The sequence below is a fragment of the Lycorma delicatula genome, chromosome 5 (assembly GCF_047948215.1).
Source record: "Lycorma delicatula isolate Av1 chromosome 5, ASM4794821v1, whole genome shotgun sequence".
NCBI classification, from domain to species: Eukaryota; Metazoa; Arthropoda; class Insecta; order Hemiptera; family Fulgoridae; genus Lycorma; species Lycorma delicatula.
The window spans coordinates 132,311,666-132,336,041 of NC_134459.1; the positions used below are offsets into that span (position 1 = coordinate 132,311,666).

Below are 24,376 nucleotides of genomic sequence, written 5' to 3' on the forward strand. Positions count from 1 at the left end.
AATTAAAATCTCTAGGATTTGAAATTGTCGGTGGAAAATTAAAAAAGCACCAATAAGTTATTGAAATGAAAAATAATTTTTTCTTATATAGAGATAAATTATTTAAATGTTAAAAAAGTCGCTTCTACTGACGAATCGTTAACATATAAACAAATACATAAACACACCCCGTTTGAAAACAACTTTGAAACGGGTGACAAGATTATTATAATAAGAAATCAACCGGGCAAGGATACTGTTCCGGGCGACAGTTATCTACGTATTCGTGTAAAACCTGTTGGTGAAAACAATAAAAAATCAACAACATCAGAATTAGTTAATTTTGCCGGGGCCTTTCTATTCGATGAGATTGTTTACCAAATAAACGGGCAAGTGGTGGCCAGTACAAAAAACATAGGTGTGACCGCTATTATGAAAAATGTAATTTCAATAACAAACAATTCGATTCTTTTGTTGCGACAAGCCGGGTGGGTTACTGGTACAAATTTTGGTACAAATATAATAAATTTATAAATAGCTAAAATATTTTGCGAGTTATACAAAATTTTTATTTATTAAAAAAAAGAATATTGATGTTGAATGTTTAAATTATGCAATCTACTACTATTTATATCTAGTGAAGTATAAAAGATGGATAGATTGTGAAAGGGAAAGGCGTTGTACACTTTAGACATGTAAGATTTCCATAAGTATAGGTTGTCTTGTATAGTTAAGAAGTAACAAGGATAATAGAGCTTTACGCCCATCTCTTTAGTGGGCGTTAAGTCAACTTGCTTTGGTCAGTCAGTTGATATGGTCAGTCAACTTCCTATGTCTTTATTTACCTGCATTAGCACACTTCGTGTGCCCATGTTATTAATAAAATGCATTTGCACAATATTATTTAATATTCTACATACATTTTTTGATGTAGGTAATTTCCACAAATGTGAAAGTAACATTTTCCACACGGTAAACCAAAATTATTTTTAAAAGACAAGTGTATGAAATTATAAAAATACACTGTAACTAACAGATGGAAATAATTAACTGATAAATGCATTTAAGGAATTATTTATTCTAAAATTAGTAAAAATAAAAACATATAAAAAATTCAATGTAGAATAGTGAAATCAGATTTTTAATGGTAATTCCGTATCAGCTCTAAGAAAACTCGATTTTGATAACATTAGAAAGAGGAAATCTCAAAATACATTTTAAGACTAAAACCCAAAATTTTTTTGATAAAGATTTCACTTGTGGAAAGAAGTTCGTTCATTTACTGTGTTTTATATTCTGCATATTTTTTATTTAGAAATATTAAAAATTTTAATTTACGTTTTGTGTTAGAGCATGCGTTAGTAACAATGCTTAATCGGCTCTTAATTACACAGAATACTTATTGCTATTCTTAAAAAGCCTCTATACTTGTATCCGTATCATATAACCATATCACTTTCCTTTTTTTTTAAATTGTAATTTAGGTCGATGTATTAATATGATAGATAAATAAGTAATGTCATGAATTGATGAAACTGTTCGTATATAAATCATGATTTATATGGAAGTAACATGCAAATATTTCATCATCAAACTAGAATGACAGATCTCTACTATAGCTATCAAACGTTCTTATCAACTTCCACGTAAGAAATTTTTTCTTAAAATTAAATTCAAACAGGATATTATATATTGGTTTGTCCTCTTTTGCTGTTAAACAATGAAATTTCAGCGTCACTCTCGATAATTAAATTTCAAACAATCCCTGTTTTTACGTATTTTTTAAAACGATATTTCTGTAATGAACTAATTATGTGTGTAGCCCCCAAGCAATGCTGATCTATATCCCGTGCAATATATTTATAATGAGTAAAATGCTCCTTTATTCCAGTTTCAATATTTTATTTTATTTTTTGAATTGTTATTTATTTTCTTTACAAATTACTTTTATAAACGTCCGTTATTTAGACGGGTTTAGATTTATCTTACAGTTTCCGAAGGATAAAGACCAAGTTACTAAATGTAGCCAGAGTAAAGTAAATTATAATTTTAAAAAGCCGATTTAATTTTCCCTTGCCGATATAGCAACTAGTAAATCGCTTGTGTTTCTTAAGTCCACAAAATTCTATTTTTATCCTGCTTTTTCCAATCCTTTTTCCCTAGTGTTCTGAAGTTATGTTACATTTGTTCAATTTTTGCCGATCTTTAGCTACACTATCAATCATCAATCTAGTACAACCATTTAACCTATATGAATCAATAATAAAATTTATTTCTCTGAAATAAGCCTCCAGATCAAGTGTGACGTGCTTCCTTCTATAAACCATCTTATTTGAACTTTTTTCTTTTTACAAAAGCTGCCTTTCTTTTTTATTCATTTTTTTAAATTCCGGAAAAATTTTAATATTTTTTTTCTAATACTGTTTATTATTTATTTTTTTAAGTTTATTTTTTACAAGTTAATTGTAAACTATTCTAATCTCGATTCCCATTGTGATTTGGCATTTTTTTAGCTTAGTTTATTCTTATAATTTATTTACAATTAAATTAAAACTTTTTTTGGGGACAGAATTAAATATCTACGACCTGTTCCCTGGAAACAATGAATAAATTAAATGTAAATAATTAATTTGAATGAGAGAAAACTCAATAGCAATTAAGTCCTCCACATTCCATTTTTTACTCTAGCTAGCGCACACTGTAACAGTTGTTGGATAATAATGAAATCAATTCTTTGCACTGTTTGAAAAATGCTATGCCTCACTGGGGCTCGAACCCAGAACTTCCGGATGAAAGATGAAAGAGACCCTATCACTCCGCCACGGAGATCGACAATAGAAATAATAATAAAAACATTAATTTTATAAGAATAAATCTACACATTCTTTAAATTACAAAATAATGTTTTATTTAACGTATTTAAGCAATCATATTTTATTTTTATTGTATTTTATTTAATTTTCCATTGCTAGTTAATTTTAATATATATCAAGTTAGTCGTAAATATTATTATTATTAATTGCACAAAAAATTTTTTTTAAACACAAATCTCTTGGAAAACATATTGTAAAAAAAAATTTTAACTTTTTGTACGTCATACAGAAAAGTGTCGTATGTATTACAAAATAATTTTGTGAGTTGAATTTCATTCTGGTTAATTTCAACTATATAGAGACATGAATTTTTTTTGCGAAAACGCCCAGATCAACCGACATCCGATTTATTCTGGTAAACCATAAAAATAAATATTCAATTTTATGTTGCTTTAGATAAAAAGAATGTTTGATAATATATCTGTCTATTTTTTTCGATTTGTATAAAAACTGACCTCATTTGCTTTACAAATTAATTTGCAAACCAAAATTGCTAAGATTTATTTCCTTTTCACTTTTATCCGTGGATTTTCATGTTTTTATTTACTTAATTTTTTAACTACAATTTTAATATGGTTGAAAGTATCAGAAACAGAAAAATATCTCCATGTATTTATTTCAACTAAACTTGGGGAAAATATTAAAACCCTCTACGAATCTAGATAGGGAAATCCATAAACTACGTTACTGAATTATAGTTAATTCATGTTTCATTCATTGTATATAATCTATTTTATCAGAATCAATATATTGGGTAACCAAAAAATTAAAAATCTCCATATTTTCTTGACTGGAAAGTTGACTTAAAAGTTTATATTTAAATTATTATTAGATCAGTTACTTTTAACTGAAAAACGTAATTTGCTAATGCTAAGTATTAAGCTATAGTGTTTACTCCAGAAAAAATTATTCAATTTTTTATTTTGTTTGTGTATTTTTGAGTGGCGATGTAATTTCGACATGACCGGATCAAAAAAAAATTATTGGAATTGCTTGTAATTCAAGCAATTTAAAAAATATAAGTATAAAGTTCTATATAATTAAATTGCTTATAAATTTAAAAAAATCAGTTTTCTTGAAATTTCGAATGAAATTTCTTGATTATCAGAATAATATTTATGTAAATATCATTACCCGGGAAATATGCACCTTAAATTATACATGAAAACAATGTAATTATTATTTTTTTTAGATTATGTACTTAAGTAAAAAACTTACAACCAGCTCACTGAAGAACTTCAACAAAATAAAAGAAGGGTAATGAAATTCGGTTTATTTGGTAATGTGCTAGGTGCGAATACACACACTTGCGCACACTGTTAGAATTGAGAATCTCCTTTTTTTAAATTAGTTAAAAAACACCTACAGACTAGAAATTAACCAGTGGGATCTACAGCAAAGGTGCTGATTGTTGGCTAGAACTTTGAGTAATAATTGCAGAAAATACATAACACGGATAATACATAATGTTGCAGATAATACATAATTTAACATAAAAATTCTTTAAAGGTTTATCCTACTTTAATGCGAATATACTAATGAACAGCGTTATTAACATGAATTATGAAATATGAAATGTGAATATAATTTTTTCATCCGATATTTGTAACTACAAATAATATATTTGTGTAAAGGAAAACTACGTAAGAAAAGCTATAAGGAAATTTTACATAAATAACAATATTGCGTGACTAGGTTTTTTTTTATTTTTTACATAGTATATGGCTATATAATTTTTGATGATAGTTTTTTTAATTCTACAGTACCCTTGTTTCATTTGTTCAAATGAAACAAATAAACACATTATTATTTTTTTTAATTTTATTTTTACTTTGTTGTCCGCAACAATATACTCGTACATTACATTCTACAGTTATACATTGTATTATAAACAATTATAGAATTAGCAAATTCATTTAATTATGATGCAGACTGTTAAATTAAATGATACGCTATGTCTTTGTTAGTAATAATTTTCCCAGAGTTTTTTTTATTAGCTTCAAGAGTAAAATTGTGTTACTTTATTATCTAAAAAGAAAAAACTTTCTCGGTTGGCATTTATAAACGAAATATATATCTCGTTAACTGTTAAAGTGGACCAACTAAAACATTATTTATCGTGTAAATTACTTTTGGAATTTCCTTACTATTTTGTGATATAAAGGTTAAAAGTAAAATCGCTAAATATTTTGTTCTTCGTTACTAAAGAGGTTAATAGCTTACTTTTAATGAAAAATTGTGTTTATCATGTTGCCATCATCTATAAACCTAACATTGGAATAATGAGTAATTTTTATAAATCATCGACAGTCGAAAGTACTTATAGTCTAAAGTAACTTCCCAGTTTTAGTTTCTCCTGGAATGTTTACGTACACATCGTTTCTGCCAGATTTTATTTCAGTTCTTAAAGATAACTCAGTCTTCAAATCTTGCCGCAAAATATTATCTCTTACTTTCTTCCATTTATAAATTAACTAGCAGCTTCGCCCGCGCTATGTGGGTACATGCTTTTTCCGTTGCGGTGAGGGGATATTTAACCGGTTCCCGCTAGCCAGGGAGCTATACCCCCTGGACACCTTGTGTTCATTAAACTCATGCTTGTGCGAATAATAATGTAATGTTATTGTAATTTCTGCATGACTAACAGTTTGGTTTCAAGAGGACCTGAAACTTTGATTTGTTTTTTAATCAAGTAACCGAAGACAGGTGTAGCTAGTCGCATCGCAAATACAGTAACAGTGGCAATAGCTGTGTTGGTTGAGCCGCTTCGTGTCTCATCGCATCCCCTTAAAAATACGAAATTTAAAAATACCGAAAATAGTTTTTAGATATTCTGAAGAGTATTTGCAAGCCCAAATTGAGTGAGAAACGGAAAGGGGGAAAAGGGTAAAAGGGAACGTTAAATTTTGCGAAGTTGCATAATGTTCTTTTTGTTAATGTTTTATCAAACTTTCAATTTTGTTCATTTAATCTATATGTATACTTAAATCTAGCAATAGCGAATCAATTGCTAATTTTGCGCCAATCACTTGCAAATTGTTCTTTAAAAATAACTCGTCCCAAAATCTCGGTCGAGTTCGGCCAAAATCGGACCATGGGAGTGGATTCTTTTTCGAAAAAACAAAATTTCGCTATAACTTTCTTATTAAGTAAAATATCGAATTGTTTGAAGTTCCTACTATTCTTTGGATAAGAGCCTAAAACTTATCTGAGTAAAGTTTTTTGATATCACCAACCATTGGCCCAGGGGGTGGAAAAAAGGGGGTTTCGAAGACAAAAAAAAAATCATACCTCCCTTAATAGGCACAGTATTGAATCTGTTTAAAATGGTCGTTAGTCCTGTAAGCATTACCTAAAAATGACCAATCCTTACGCCAAGGGATGATCAAAATATAGCTAGAATTGTAAGAATATGGGGCTTGTATGCTAATCATGTGAAACATTCTTTCACATGCAACCATTGTCATATTGAGTAAATTTGAAGTTTCTCTTAACTTTATTTAATCTTTTTTATTCTCTACTTTAAGGTATGCCTATTATTAAATAAATATTACGTTAGATTAAATATTACAAAATAATTTCTTAGAATAAGTTTAATTATACTATTAAATTATGGTATTACTGTTTTTTCCCTCCCCAATGACGTTAATAAATGGACACGGATAAGAAAACTGTATCTGTAACATTACTCTAACGATACAAAACATGAAGTACCCGCTCACAGTGCTTTTCTCCAACCATTGGTAAATAAATAATACATCGGATATAACTTTACGGTAAAGTTCGAGAAGAAATATTGACTATCAAATCATTTAGCCTAATAGGATTTATAGTCCGACTGAAAGAAAAATGATTCGGTTCAAAACGTATTCGGCAAATTCTTTTCTTTTTTATATTACTCGCTTATTATTTTATAATGTAATCCTGTTTTGCACATGAAAGTAATAATTATCAGGGACTTAATTGTCTAATGAAAACTGAATTACTTTTATATAGGCTTTTATAGGCTTTACATAATTATGTTCATTATTTAGTGATATATTATAAAAGAAAACAAAGATTTTTTTAGAATCCGTCCGGGACATTTATCGACCAGACATCCTTTATGTTTTTTTAGTCCTGAGAGTCTTCATTTGTTTATTACTTCTTCCTTGCTTGAAGTCTGTTATTATTACAGCTTTCTTTTTTTTTTATATTTTCCTTTTACTTTCCTCTCATAATCCTTCCCGATGCACGATATATTGCATATTATGTGACCTCAATACTTTATCGTCCTTATTATATTTATCTCTTATCTTCCTTCCATTGCTTCTTCTTACCACCATTCTTTCCATCCAATTCACTTCAATCTTATCTACAAAAATAAGTTTTTAATCTCTCCAAGTATGTCACTTCCTTGGTTATAATTCTTACTTGAAAAAAAAATTAAATGAACAACTTATATAAGTATCTGAAAACCTTTGTTATATGTAGTGCAGGTTTAATAAGCGAGTCTCATAACGTGTTATTTAATTGTGAAATAGAGTACACGTAGATATCTGAGATTTTCCAGAAAAGTATGGCTAAGAAGGTACAAAAAGAAGAAGTATGGCTAAGAAGGTAAAGTAAGGCTTAGAACCCATTAACTAATGTCGACTACGAAAGAAAAAAGAGGAACTGATACTGTTAAATTTTAACTGAAATCATCCTTTAATCTATTGAATTTAAACAAGGAAATACAATGAATCATTTAACATCTGTTGTTGGCTAAAAGAAAGATAAATTGAGTAAAGTTTGGACACCAACAAATATTAAGTCATTTGCAGATAAAGTTCCTTTTTTAAGCAAAAAAATTCAATGCATGATCAGATATGTTTGAGATAATAAGCTCTTAAATTTTTATCAAAGCTACATTTCTTTTCATGATTTTTATAACGGTCTTCTATTCCTGTATATTCTGTTGGTTCAAAATACTAAGCGTTATGATAGCATTAACAGGAAACCTATTATAAATTGCACTGAATAATTCAGAATTATTTATCTAAATGTCAGGAATTATTTTAATTTAACTAGATTTTTTATGCTATTCATTAGATTTAGTAAAACCATGATATGACTTTTTTCCTTTTCTACCTATTAATAAATCGACAATACACACTACTGTTCTTTATCATTCCCAGAATTATTCCTATAAAAATTAATAAAGTAGGATTTTTTCTCCTTTCTAATGTCATATATATATATAGATTTCTTCACCTAACATAATTTTTATGGTATTACTATAAAGTTGATTGTTTTATTTTATTTTTTTGATTACGGTAATCGTTTGGTTTATCTTTTAATCCTCCGTTAGTGCCCTACGGTGTCACAGACCGAGAGTGATTGAAATTTTTATTTTTATTTTACTCACTAGAGTGTGCTAGCTGTTCTCCCAGGTACTTTCCTATCCTATGTGTTCTTTCCCGTCCCAAATGCATTAGTTCTTGTGATTTCTTCTACTGCCAATAATAGACGTTTCGGTGCGTGAGACCGAGGTCATTAATTTTGTATACGGAGTGTGAGACTGACGTCACTAGTCTTATTTTGAAGACAACAAAAATACTTAAAAAATTAAAGGTAAATATCTTTTTTTATAATTTTTACCATTATTTTTTTTAAATGATTTTTTTCTTTTATTTTTACTTATATTTAATTTTTTTTAAAGAGGTGTCATTGAAAAAAAGATTTATATTTTTCTTTCTTTTCAGAAACATGGATTACAAGAGACAACAATCCCGTACCCGATCGGTACTTGAAGAATCTGATTCAGATGATGATAATATTTATGATGATGCTGCTGCTGACAGTGATGGAATAGATCTGTTGAACAACGTGAAGAAGATTCCGGAAGTAAACAGGAATTAGTTCCCGAAGACTATAACCGTTTGTCAGTGGTAAGATAATTTTATTCAGGTATTAGCTCTATTTTTTTATTTAGGTAAAGATACAAAAACAAAAAGGAGAAGACACTGCTCTCCAAAAAATATTTGGACGAGATAAAAAATTATACTTAACCATCTACCAAGTCCAAGATAACGTGTCCAAGGATTAACGGATCCATTGGACATTTGAATTTCTGCACTGATTGTAGTTCTCCACAAATTTTTCGTCTAGTTATGTCTCTATAGCGATTCCGATTTTTGATTCAGCGTCTTAGATTAGATGACAGAAATTTTGGGGATGCAAGAAAAATGTATGATAAACTAGCTCCCATTAGAGATTTATCTGGGAGCTTTGTGAAAAATTGTAAGGAAAATATAGTATTTCACAATATTGTACAGTCGATTAAATGCTTCTATGATTTAGAGGCCATTGTGGTTTTCACCATTATATAGCATGTAAACCAAAGAAGTGTGGATTAAAGGTTTTTGCTTTGTGTGACGCCAAAACGTTTTATACATCAAACTATGTAGTCAAACAGCCGGAAGGACCGTACAAAACAAGCAATAGTAACCGATTTATGGTTCTGTTAGAAATTTTACGACCGATAATTGGTTCACAAGTGTGAACCCACTGTGTTTTGTTAGTATAAGTTAGTGGGCACTTTGCGGAAGAACAAAAAAGAAATTCCTATGGAGTTCCTGCAAAAACGGGATAGAACCATACTATTTTCTACATTTGGTTTCACACAAGACTGTACATTGCTTTCGTATATACCGAAAAAAAATAAAAATGTGTTATTAATAAGTTCCATGCATGATAATGACCGCATGGATGATATTACAGATAAACCTGAGGTGATAACATATAATAAAACTAACATCGGTGTTGTCACGTTATGCTAGAAACACGTGCCAATGACAATTTTTTATGGTTTAATAATAGCTGGGATCAATAATCATTTCTGACTGCATTATCCATGAGGTTAATGAAAAAACATGCTGTCCACCCATATTCCAAGACTGTCAAGGGAACAAATTAAAATAAACAATGTCATAAATGTTTGGGCCTTGAACACATTAACATATTGCGCAAATAATGTTAATTTTCTAATTTGTTTTTAAATAATTTTAAAATTATTTTATTTAGTAAATTACATAATCTTTTTTTTACTAAGTTTGAATTATTTTTATTTTTTTCTATATTTAAAGATCGAGTTTTCCTGTTGTTTTTATGTTCATTTTTTAACTTTTTTAATGTAGCTTTTGAAAACAAAATCATACAAACATTATTCTTTATATTATAAAATTTCATAAAATATTTTCCAATTTATTTAGTCAGTTTTATCTTAATCAAATTATTGAATTAGTACAACCTTAATTCGTATTTCCTTAATTTTTGTATTTATTTTATTATTGGAGCAAATAATCCAATTATAAATTTAAAAACGTTAGTTTGACCAAAGGAACTATTAAAACTATCTGTTGGGCAATTTACTAACTCTATTCCATACCAAATAATTCTAATAAAATATTTAGAACAATTATTAATACATGTAATAAATTTACGTATATATTTGATACTAATAAAACCAGTGACATGCTGTTTGCACGCTATAAGCAGCAATTTAATTCATTTATAATAACATTGTTATAAAATAATTAACATTAGAATATTCAAGAAAATACGCCGTAATTTCCGTAAAAGGCAAAAACATTTTTTCCTGTAAACGTAACATGAGACCGCTACTCGTAGGAAGCATATAAGCTACTTCATACCGAGAAGTCTGATTACAAAGGCATAAACTTTATAGCCATCGATTTTCTAGCTACTTAATTCTTTATTTTATTAGTTCATGTTTCGCTTTAATTGGAAAGAACTATGGCACGCTTTTGGAATTTCCCCCCAAAATTTTTTTTTAACGATTTATACTTGTAATATTGTATAATAACATTATTAATTAAAAGCGCATGTATTTTAATGAATAGATAAAATTATTTTGGAGAAACGAGAGTATAATGAAAAATTCATTTATTATATCTATATAAATAAAAATATAAATGTTTGTTCAAAATCTTTATCCCCCAAAAGTTCTTCATCGATTGTTTTGACATTTGGACACAGTGTTGAATTTGAATACGCGCATGTTTTTATATACTTGCTATTTATATACCTAAGATATCACACGTGTGACAGGTAAAGACAGGTTTTTTTTTAAAAACAGCGCTATCTGTTGGACGTAAAAGCAACACACGCTATACTAAATATTTTACAATTCAATTTCAATATTTCCGATGTGTGTGTCCGCTATAAACTAAAACTACTGAACCAATTTACGCGCGGGGGAAAAAGGGAAATAGGGAAAAATTGAAAAAGGTAACAATGAAAGAAGGGGAAAATGGAAAAAATAAAAAAATGGGAAAAGAAAGGAAAGGGAAAAAAAGAAAAGGGAAAAGGGAGGAAAGAGGAAGGAGAAAGGGAAAGGTTAAATTTTGTGAAGTTCCGTAATAATAATTTTCTTAATGTTTTATCAAAGTTTAAATTGTGATCATTTAATCTATATATATATATATATATCAATCTAAATGTTTGTTTGAGTATATATATATATATATACTCAAATCTAGCAATAGCGTCGCATTGCCGGTCTGCTAATTTTAAATATAACATTTATTATAGTTACTTTAATAAACACAATATAATATTTATTTTGTACGATACTTATTTTTTTAACACTTAGTTTTAACTTAAGTTAAAAATAAGTTTTAATACTTTTATTTAAACGATAATTATACTATAGGATGAAACTTACTAATATGAAGTATCAAACTGAACAAATCTTTCTAATCCTTATCTCGGTGACGCTATAGAAAATCACATGAATAACAATCCAGCAAACTGTATTAGCCGTCATTAAAGATTGAATCATTGTTGTATATATTTAACGTAAATTAGACGAGGTTAGGGAGCAAAGCGAGCGTAGTTATGTTTGTTTTGGTTGTGTTGATACACGTACGATTCGTCATATATCGTTAAAAAATATATATAAAAGTTTTGGGGGGAAATTCCGAAAGAGTACCGTAAACTGATAATTTTATTAATGACTGAATCAATTTCTTAATTAAAAACAAAAGCTTTCCTCCAAATTAAAGAATTAATTATTCACTACAGTTTCTTAACCTACTACAGTTACTAAACGACAGTCGATTACAGCTTTTTCTATTTTCACCACTTCAGGACCTTCTATGTAACAATTCTACTCCAATTTAATACAGTGCCTTTTTCAATAACTTTTTCGTCACAAAAAAAAAAGGTTTTTTCTGACAGTGTAGGGTATTTGGCTGGGAAAATCACGTAAAATTCTTTCCGCCTAACCTCAGAAGCACAGGGAAAAACACTCTAACATATTTCTATTTCTTCCTATTCTGCACTCATTTTTTTTTAACTTTTCAAACACTTTTTGGATCCTTAATTTCTGTTACACTTATAACTTCCTTTTTATACTTTGTACTCTTTTTCTTTTCCCTCAACAACTAAATTAACTAACTCTGGATGCGTTAATTTTCTTTTCTTTTTAACCACATTACGGCATATCTTTCTCTTACCTCTTCCTTTTCTGCTAATTTCACACGCTTTTCTGCTACAGTTCACAGAAATATATATATTTTTTCTTAATATTTTATTAGCAGTTTTTTTCTGCGTGAAATCTGTCGTAATTTGGACAGATGTGTTATGGATTTTATAGAGAAATGGAAACGTACTACCTAGAAGGACCTCAGGTACTCTTTCGGTGAGGTTGTGTCTGTATTTGTGATTCATCAGTTGGTAGATCGTCTTTATTACCATCCGTATCTTCTTATCTTTGATTTTTTCCTCCGCGATAGTTTCCTCTGAATTCATCAAATCAGTCTATACAGTTCGTTTCTAATTATGGGCCAGACATCAATCACTTTGAGTTAGATGCCAGAGGTCGAATTCATATATCTAAATTTATAATGAGATCTAACACAGAATTGCTGCTCTGTATGATGCGTGTGTTACTTCCTATAAGTTACCGTATCCCATGTCTTTCCATAATCTAGTTTACTTACTTCAGCTTCCGTCTTCCTCTAGCATTCTTTTCTTCCAGGTTCCTTTTATACCTTGTGTATGCAATATATTCTTTTTTTATTGAAAATTTTAGGATGATATCCAATCTTCCCGATTTTCAGAAAATCATTTTAACTTCCTATATGTTACTATATCCCACATCTCGTAATCTGGTTTATTTACTTTAGCATCCGTCTTCCACTAGCATTCTTTCCTTCCCGTACAGCTTCTAATATCGTTTTAGTTACCCCGTCATATTTTAACAGATGATCAACTTGGCTCCTCTTTGTTTTCAGTTGATCAAGAGCCAAAGTTTTATCAGTCAACGTCAACCATCCTTAATGCCTATAATGAATACATCGGAGTAACCGAAGTATAAACAAATCCCTTTTTTTTATTTTTTAGATATTTATAAATCTGGTAAATTTAATGTTTAATTAATGAATTACATTACTGACTCATTTTACTTAGTTACAGTAACCTCATTATTAATTTTTCCTATCCGTTACATTGTTTAATTTTTCTTAATTTTTTCTGCGGTAGCACTACATCTCAAAAGCTTACTCCTCCACTCCAAGAGTCCATGTCTAGCTTCCGAACAAAACACAGTCTACACTAAAGTTTTTAACAGCGTCTCTGCTGACCATCATTATGTTTGTTTGAAGTAAATAGAATATCGATTTTTGTTAAACCCATGAAGCTTGGTTGATGCGAATCTCTGTTTCGTTTTTTATCGACCATCTGAGGCTACCTTACTGCTCAAATTTTGAGGTAGAGTCTCGACATTTCGTGCGGAGGTCCCGGGTTTCAATCCCAGTCAGGCATGATATCTTTTTATACGCTACCAGTTTTATCCGGGCTAATGACCATAGCTGCTGATGCTCGATCTTTCATTAAAGGAAAGAATTATTTAATCAATATATGTAATAAATTATAGTTTTGATATGTCTAAATGTATATAAAAATTTAAAATACAAAACTTAAAACGTAAAAATATATATGTATAATCATTAAATGTTCAGCTGATCAAATTTCAAAATATTATTCGAAAATTTCAACGTCCTGGCATTTATGTATGCGTAATTGCTTTTTACTGGCATTTAACAACCCAAGTTCTCGGCTACAATTACGTTAATTATCTTTTTAAATTAAAAAAGAAATAATAATTAATAGCGAGTAAAAGTAACTTATTTTATAGTAGTAATATAATTAAATACTACTTTAGCTTAAGAAAATGACATTATTAAATGCTTCTAATAAGTCAAGAAAATTGCCTATCCATTTACCATTAGCAATTGTATATAATTAAGGTATTTAACAAAATTCCATTGCTTAAAATGTATTGCAAATATGTGTATTTATTTATAAAACAAAGCCGCTTGTAAGCAGTATAATACAAAACCGTTTATACTTACGAAACCAGTCAAAGGCACTGTATGCTTTGAATCGCTTATTATTGTAAATTATTTAAAATAGCTTAAGTTTCTCCAATCCCTCTATGAATCATGAGATCTTGCCTATGGTGAGGAGGCTAGAGTGCTCAGATACAGAGTAGCTGGACCGAGGGTACAACTATATCGCAGAAGTGCCTGTTGAGAGCCAAACTAAGGAATGATTCCTGAAAGAGGGCATTCCAACCCCGTAGGGGAAAACACCCACCTTGTAACGTTACCGTTCGCCACACCTTCCCCTCCGTTCCGAGCCCTGAAGGGCTTTACCGGAGGTCGTCTTTAGACACTCTAACTAATTACATCTCACAGTCATCAGCCAGGTCTTGGTCGGGATGCCACCGATGTAAATGCCTCGGCAAACATTTGCATCAGTAAAATACACATCAAATTTCGTCTTCACGTAGGCCTCAAACGGACATCTTCACATCCAACCTAACATGATTCCCTCAAACTAACTAACCAAAAACGTGGAAGCGCGAACCCCGCGCCTAGTCCAGATTTGACAGCACCGTTTGTGACTGTGAATGCCTCAGAAAACGAACGAGTTTAAAGTAAAATAGTGCTACACTTATACCAATCAAAATTATGTCTTGCACAACATAGAAATTCAGACCTACACCTAAATATGTCGACCAATTTAGGCCACCTAACAAGGAGGACTTAACCTCATTCCGGTCCGCGCAGGAGCCGGGGACAAACGCCCGCACCACACCCAGTCCCATCATGGTGTCTAACTTGCATAACCAAGTCACCATCAGGACCGCCACCGGCGGAGGGAAGTCACGTCCCCGGTCGCACGGTTTACCATACCCCGGCGGCGCGGCCACCCCCACCAGCGGGAGCCCCAAATCGAATTACAAACAATTCCAATATAACCGTGGCACGATGCCAATGCGCCTACCTCCAACCAATCCTGTGCCTAACCCGGAACCCTAGCCACCCCGGATCCTACCTCTATTAAACTCCTTCTGCAGACCTACACACTGCAAGGGCGCGAAGAAAACCAGCCACTATAGACTACTCCTCGCGGATCATCCAGTTAATATGGAGATCCAGAAAGGAATGTATTCTCTCAAGTTTCCTAACAGCTCGTGAACGTTCGACCTCGTATCGGGGACAGACGTACAGGACGTGGTCCACTGTATCATCAGTCCCACAATCCGGGCATTGACTCGAATCCACCAAACGAAACCTAGCAAAACTCGCCCGAAAGGCACCATCCCCGAGAGAAACTGAGTGACATACCGATTGGAAGAGACCCCATCCCAATCGCACCTAAATCAGACACTACAGGAAATATAACATGCGTGTAGCGACCTGTGGGGGATTCGTCCCACCTGACCTGCCAAGATGCAAGGCCCCGGTCTTCAATATCGTGCTTTCGTTCTGACGTTAATAGGTGCTGCCTGTTGACATTTTGTGCCTATTTTGCTGCCTATTGACATGGCCGTTTGTCAAGACAAACGGCCATGTCAACATCACTCATTCAACTGAAAGCAATGGAAAACTACAGCTATTTTTTTTTTCAAAGAAAATGTAGCTCTCTGCATTTTCAAATAACAAATATGGAGGTGCCTTCCTTGGTAAAATATTCCGGAGCTAAACTAGTCCCCCGTTCGGATCTCCGGGTGAGGACTACTAAGGAAGGGTCAGCAGAAAATTAAAAATAACATTCTACGAGTCGGAGCGTGGAATTTTAGAAGTCTAAAAAAGGTTGATAGGATAGAAAATATAAAGAGGGAAATGGATAGGTTAAATATAGATGTAGTACGAAATAGCGAGGTTCGTTGGGAAGAGGAAAAGGGGTTTTTCCTCTTCCCACCAAATTTCGCTATTTATAAAACAAAGATAGGGAAAATTGGAGAGTTGCATCAAACCAGTCAAATGACTGAAGACAAAAAAAAATTTTTTCAAGAAAGCTAAAGTTGTAAATATCGCCGGAAGAAAAGCTGAAATGAAATAAATTATTGTAAATTAACAGAAAATTATAAAATATTAACTTACTGGATTACGTTTTAAAAACGGTTCATAAAATTAAAACAAAAGAAAAAAGTTATAACCATGCAACAGATTTTTTGTTTCCAAAGTTTATGATTTTTTTTTTTACGTGAAAGCAAAATACCTGTATTTCGTTGATTACACGTATTTTAATTATTTTAAAAGGGTGCATTTTATGGTGCAATAATAATAATAATAATAATAATTATGAAGAAATAATTACAGTCGTTTCCGTGCTTGTCGATATCCACGTAGTTAAGAAAAACAGGAGGTTGAAAGTAATACTAGAAAGGTCATATCAGATAAAGTGAGATCGAAGGGGATGCTAAGGCCCAACGGTAGCGAAACGCGTATTCATACAAAAACTGAAACACTACATACTGAATTACCTGGCGTTTGATGGAAGTCACTAGTTTGAAGGAACTTACTGTAGATAGATAGATAGATATACGTATTATCTCTTAAAACTGCATTTTTTTCTGATCACTACATCTTATATATCACTTTTATGTCTTAGAAACAAATGTTCAAAATTTTACATTGTATTTACTTCAATTGTTTTTATTTTTAATAAAATTCATATTGAAGTAAAAAAATCAATTAACTAGAAAGAGATCCAACTCGCTTCATAATTTTAAAATATGGTCCTTTTAAAATCTTTGTAATTATTTTCTTTTGCTATTCCCTGTTGAAAATTTTATATTCTTGTAACAATACTAATTATCACATGAATTTTGTAAAACTATTTTTATTTTTTTTCAGTAATGGAGTGGAAGATTCTGTTAATATTTCGTTACACAACCTAGATTTCACAGCATAACAATAAATTGGTTTTAGTGAACTAAAAAGTTTCCTTAGCCATTATTCTTGGGATATAGATAAACAAATAGAATAATACGACAGCAAATAAATATGTAAAAAGATTATCGTGATTAATATGATTTTAAAATACTTACTCCAGATTATACTGCACGAAAACATTTTTTCCTCTTTTAGTGCAAGTGTCATTATTATTGTTATTTAAATAAACCGGTTTACATACTTCTGTTTGGAATACTTATTGTTCATACTTTATTTTTTTTTTTTAAGGAAATGGAGTTATTTACTCCTTATCGTTAATGATATATAATTAATTTGCGATTTTATTTACGGCAAGAAAGAAAGTAAATATTCCGTGACCAATTCCACGTTCAAGATTCGTGACCAATAAAGTATAGACTAAATGGCACTCGCAATCCATGTCTGATAAGGACGTGATAAGAATATACAGTACTTATAGTAAGTATATTTACGCATTGCGCAGACTGTTACGCAAGGTCATATGACACGTACTGTATTGCACACAATTTGCTTGTACTTTTTTTTGCAATGAAATAACTATATTTATTCTTGTTTTAATATTTCATGTATATACAATGTTCATCTACAGAATATATATATATATTTTTTCTAAACTATGCAAATGGATGATGACAGATAAGACAAATGATGGCGGTATTCCGTGCTAGTTGATACAGAGTTAAAACCTGCAGATTAGTTCTATAAATACGTCCTGTTACATTTTTTCAACAGTTTACTGCTAGGTATTGTATGTAAATTATATGCCTACTTGCGTTATATAACTCGTATTTTGGGCTCTACCGCCATCAACGAAAAACGTAAAAGAGTATTGAATTCTTATTTCATAAATTCTGCTAGATTTATAGATGGATAAATCGGAATATTTATGGAAAATTGCGAGGTAATTGCTTATTTCAACAAAGGTAGACTCTTTGCAGAGGTTAGCATTTTTTTTTACCAGATTTTCTCTAAACTCTTCATATAAGTAAGTAACTTTATGTTTGCTACTGTATATTCATACAGTATAATAATCTATACAAACAAAATTAAGTTGTACTTTTGTAAGATAATCGTTTTTTTTTTCATATAATTATTAAATTAAGGACAATTACTTTCTACAATTACGATCACGGTAAAAATAGGAGTAAAGATATAAACATATATACTTGTACTTATTTTTTTTTTTCAATGTTCTGTTTTTGTATTTCTCTGTAGACGAATCCTGAAACGTCTTTCTTCTATTCATTTCTCTATAAAAACGTTCTCCATTCATTTTTTGTAATTCAGAACAGCTAACACTGTTTAAGGAACAGAACGGAAATGTAAAATATGATTGCTTGGCTACATGGATACTTAGTCTTTGGCAGGTGAGTGACCCATTAACATTAATAGACGAAAAGGATTCTATGTAGTTAGAGAAAGTCGCGCTGTTCTGCGTTCGCTAGGACACAAAAAATGTCTTTTCAGAACATGCATTACCTAGTTTCAGCGATTTCAATGGATCTGCAAAACTAATTTTCAATTAATGTACAAAACGTCCTTATTTGTGGTCGGTGAAATGTGCAACCCAAAATGCTTGCAAAAATGGAACGAAATATGGTGCTTTATTATTTATTACATATTATATTTTCCTGTCTTTTGTATGATGCGATGCTGTAAAACATCAGATATGACTGCGATGCTATAAAGCATCAGATATATCAAAGTTAGTTTCTCTGAGAGTAAAAGCAATTTCACATACTACAGTTATTTTCGCTAAGAGTAACGATGTTCAACAAAACATTCCCTTTTTCCTTTATTGATCATTTTTAGGACAGATTATCGCATAAAATTCGGTAGACTTGGCATTCTGATGTACCACAGTACATTCAACTCTGAGAAAAAGGGAAGTTGTAGATGCGTACGAAACCAACTGGGTTTTTTCTAGGTGAAAAACGCTTCAACGTTATCATCGCCCGGACACATGTTTGTAGTAATAAACAAACATATTTCACGTTTTATATCACAATTAAAATACTGAAATTTCATACTGCTATACGGCAATTGACATGATTGTCTGATACACACAAGAGTAATTTAAATAATTGAGTATAGATGGACGGCCCTAAAGAATCGTAAAACATACGATAACTTCGTATCATCATCCCCTAGAAAAAATAGTTCGAATGTTAGCTCCCAGCTTAAACTTACGACGTAATGCCGATTAACAGATAAAGAAAACGCATTTCGCGTGATGAGACTTCTTTTGGCATAAATTCAGTATTTTTGGAATCGTTGAAAACGAAATAAACTAGAATTTTAAATTTAATATAAGAATTATGACATTGATAGTGATGGATTTCTTTTTATCTCTTAACTTTTTATTCATATAAAGTATTATGGATTTAGCTTAGTGTTAATATAATAATTTTGATTTTGTGAATGATGGATTATATTGGTTTATATTAATTACATATTTATATTGATTTTGCTTTGTTAAGCATAGTTTGTAGACACTAAGGAGTAAGTATTAAAAAAAACTATAAATACTTTAAAATATACTAGATGACATTATTTCCGTCTGTGCTTATAAAAAAAATGTCGATTGTAATAATTACTTAGTACTGATATTGCTTAGTATTTTAGCTAATGATATTGAACATAAACAACCCTTAGGCCGGATAACTTATATATCCATTTTTAGAGAAATTCATTTGTATAAAAAAATAACCTTACAGTGATAGCGCCAACGTTTTTTTAAACTTCTATGTATTAAGTACCCGAAATACGATGTAGCGGGGAAAAATATTTGTTTTATTTTTTTATTGTACGTTTTATTACACATACGCGTACGCGCACTCACGGTATTTGCGTTTAATTACCACAAGCTTGATGCTTGTTCCATGGCAATATGAAGTGGAAATTTTGTAGCGAATAAAAATTTTACTACCATTAAAAGTATTAGCCCTATATTTTACGGTTCAAATACTTTCTGGTTGAATTATTATTATAATACAGTTGAGTAAGCAATTAGTGCCAGCGGGATGTTAGGAAAAACTTCATTAATGAGATATTTGGTTGGTAAGAGTTTATTTGCTTGTGACATTATTACTCTCGCCTATTATACATGAATATTACGAATTATACATGAGTTATTTTACATGAATTTCAATGAATTACGTAAACTTTGTAACCTGTTTAAAGAAAATAGCATGGCTCCAAAAGCTACATATCATCATCACTGAATGATGGATGATTATTATCTCGACTCGATTAAATAATGTTATAATAAAATATATTTTATAAAATTCGTAAAACTGAAGTTTTAGTCTACTAGTTTCAGAATAATAAATTATGTTACTAGCCTTAATATAAAAGTTTACTTTCTATCAGTGTCTTAACATGTTTGTTTAATAATAAAAATCTTGTTCTGTTATTTTACGTTTATTATTTTATTCACAGCCTTTTACATATTTCTTTCATCGAGAAATATTTCCTTTTTATATTTTTTATAGTTTTTCTTCTACCGCATATTTTCATTATTTTTGCTTTCATTAACAACTTAATGATTAAGTTGAAAAAATAACAAAAAATTCAGTGTATTTAATTAAGAATGGTTTTTATTCAAATTTTACATTCTATTTATTATAGAAAATTGTTCTATAGTAATTTTTTCAGTAATTCACCTATTATTATACACATATCAAAGAAATATTAAATGGATTCTGAAATACATTCAAAAACTACAAAATTTCCAAAAAAAATAAATAAAATTAAAAAAAATATCATATATATAAAACTAAAGGATCGTTTCATTTGTTAAACAATCATCGTCTGTAGACACTACTGAATTAGTATAAAAAAATTTTAAATATTTAAAAATAAAAGATAAAATAATAACGTAGGTAGTAGATAAAAAAATATTTGAATTGAGTATAATTCAAGACATTTCTATCTGTGCTTATAGAACAAAAATTAGAATAATCTCAGGAGTATTGTTTTAGACAGTCCAATTCAAAAAATGAAAAGTTAGCTTAAGGCTTTACTGAACCCTCGAATCATATAATTGCCCATTATGACATAATACACTTCCTTTATATAGGTAATTATTTATCTCAAAAAAAAAATAGCATTAAAAAATAAAAGAAATATAAGGGAAAGGGAAAAGAATATATAAAGGATAAGTGGAATATAAAGGATAAGTGTTCATTTAACATAAACTTTTACAAAAGGCTTTTTAATAAATTTTAAAAGGATGTTCGATTTTTGTCCCTTTTTTATTCAACAAAAAAGTTTCTCAATCATTATTAATAAAATTATTATTCACAAACAAATTCCTTTTTTTTACGTCGGCTTTTAAATCTGTTTCTAATAAATTGATTTTGTTACCATAATAATATAATTTTAGTATAATACTATAATAGTACCTTTTTTCTATGTACCGTTTTTTCTACAACTGTTTTCTGTTATCTTTATTTATTTATTTATATGTTTAGCTCGATGAATTTATTCATTAATTCACCACAGATACTTTGAAGTTGTTCGTGGGAATATGAAAATGGAATCTTATAGCGTATGAAAAATTTCATGTCTGACCGGGATTCGAACTCGAGACCCTCAGGAAAAGACACAAACAGTACCACTCCGCCACGAAGATCGGCTATTACAACGAATTATCTGCTTATAATTGTAACTGCTTTATAATTAAATAATTTTCCTTTATTCTAGTGTCAATATTTCCTTTTGATTACGCTCTTTTCCTATATGACATCTATTATCTTTCAATTAATAAAGCCCCGCTCCTTCAACCACTTTATTTTATCTTTAAAGTAGTGTAGGTGTAGCCAAGATAATGTTAAAGTGGTATTTAAATTTATTTTTCACTTTACTAATGTACGGAGTATGATGTGCGACTTTCTGTCTTCATCCAGCCTACTCTTTTATTTTGAAGTAAGTATATTTCGCTGTATTTGCTATTTTTTCCTGTCAATGGTTTTTCTATTAAAACTGTTAAACGATAATGTTGCAAAGGATGTAAAGTACAGTTTGTGATATTATTAATTAGAGTGTGCAATTTTGTTACAAATATAAAAAAAAAATTGTTATTATTTATGAACTAAATCATCCATCTTGCTAGTTTCATTTCATAGTTTACTTGGCATTTCTCCGGCCACCACCCCATTCGGTCGCCCTAAAGTATAAGACCGAAGTCTGTGCCACAAACAGCAACTCAGCCTCGGAACAGTTTAGCGACCAGTGTCCTAAATAGCTCCTAGAACATACCTAACAGAGTGAGCGGACTAAGCGCGGTGCTATACACCACCGTCTTACGTGTCCAAACCGCTCACTTGTTATATATTTACTAAAATGGGTAGGCGCACCCCGTCAACTACTAAAAATACATATAACATCCGTAAATTAAAATTTACTTTGTATAGACTACAATTCGCTATTACGCTTAGATCGCTGAATGCCGGCAAGTACCTGTCCACCATATTAAAGCGCTTGAAGCCCTAATTGGCTGGTGGTCAGCCATATATCTGAAGGTTAGCTTCCCACAGCAGTGCGTTAGGAGTCTTTCCCTTAAGTAACGTACTGATGTCGACTGACATCAGTAGCAACCGCATCAAGGAACTCCCACACGGTCCGATCACGCGGTTTCATTTCATAGGTAGAATTTATGTTATGTTAATTTTATTTTATTTAAGGAATTAAAAAACAACTATTGTAGTCAGATAACAACACGTAAGATAACGCACCGACTGATCATTTTCTTTTGTGTGTTACAATACATTGCCTGATACGAAACTTCTTATCATATTTTCTTATATCAACAAGTATATCATTTTATCAAAATAATGAAACATTCGTGAATGAAATAATTTTGTTAAGGGTTGTTAATTGGAAGACAGTTGGTTAAAAAAGCTTAAATTGGGAGAAAATGAAAAGATTATGTATTTTTTTAGGTAATTAATAGGTCATAAATTTATAATTTATACGTTCACACGGGCGTAAATTCAATTTATATTAGTAATCAAAGGAATGCTACTTTTCATAATTTTTCCCTAAGTTTTAACGAAAACCTATAATAGTGAAATGAAATTGAATATGTTAACCAAAATACCCCCTTCAATATACCCCTTTGATGTTTACAACCACCTTCCGATGAAGGGGGTTGTAAAATAACAGTATCCTGAATTTTTTATTGATATTAAGATTCAAACACTTTTTGCCAAACATAAAGCGTGCTAAGTATAAGTTCCGTAGACTGTTATTGAAGGTTAAATTGATGCTTGACCTGTAGCACCATTCACAATAGGCAGGTCTTGCCCATAAATTCCCTACTTTCCAACAATTTCTTTAACAGAAGATTATTGCTTCCTTGTACGTTTTATTAGAAATAAGATGGGTTTCGCCATTTTCAATTGCTGCAGTTAATTTTGTAACTAAATATTTAAAACGATAAAAATTAGTTTTTCTTACTTTTCGGTAAACTGTGTTTATAATTAAATAAGGGGAGCAATATAAGATAGAAACCGAAAGAAATTTGTTTTCTCGAAATATTAGATGCGATCGGCCGAATCGAGTTAGAGAGCAATTTGTGAGCACGAAGCGACCGACGCGGAGTAAAGCTAGAAGAAACGAGCGCTGGCAATTCGTATAGATGGAGGAGGTAGACCGACTGATCAATTGCTCTTCTCTACTCCCCACCCGCTCAGTCAGTAACTTTTATTCATCCAAACCTGAATCTCACGTTCTTCGTTGCTCTACACTCGTTAGTTAGTCTATCTCCAACCCTTCTTAACCTTAAAACGTTCCCACATTGAATTACATTTGATCTTTGACTGACAAGTAACAGAATCGTTCCCACGACAAAGTGAAACACTATCTGTTGCTGTTTAACTACTTTGATAAGTAAATTTTGATTTTTTTTAATATATAATTATTGCTGCTGTGTTTTCTGTACTTGATAAACAAACAAACCCTTATAGATATATTTGTACTGTATTCATTTTCTGCCACTGATTGATCGGTTCAAAAATTAACAAAAAATTATTTTCTCATAAACAGTATACCTATATTTTCACTTTATACATTATTTTTTTACATTTTTATATTTATTATTATTTTTTAATGTAATAATATTGTTCCTTATTTCTTATTAGTTTTATTTTAATAATATTGCTCTATAAAAAATAATTACCTCATATTTAATTTATACCGTATTATAAAAATAATTAATTGTGTAAACAAAGATAATTTATCATT

At 30.5% G+C, this 24,376-nt stretch overlaps 1 long non-coding RNA gene across 1 annotated transcript; it reads left to right on the top strand.

Moving 5' to 3' along the window:
* Window positions 1-8,320: 8,320 nt before the first annotated feature.
* On the top strand, window positions 8,321-17,245 carry LOC142324541 (uncharacterized). Its single transcript, XR_012756314.1, has 3 exons — window positions 8,321-8,447; window positions 8,579-8,764; window positions 17,051-17,245. It is a non-coding gene; the product is annotated as an uncharacterized LOC142324541 (long non-coding RNA).
* Window positions 17,246-24,376: the final 7,131 nt, after the last annotated feature.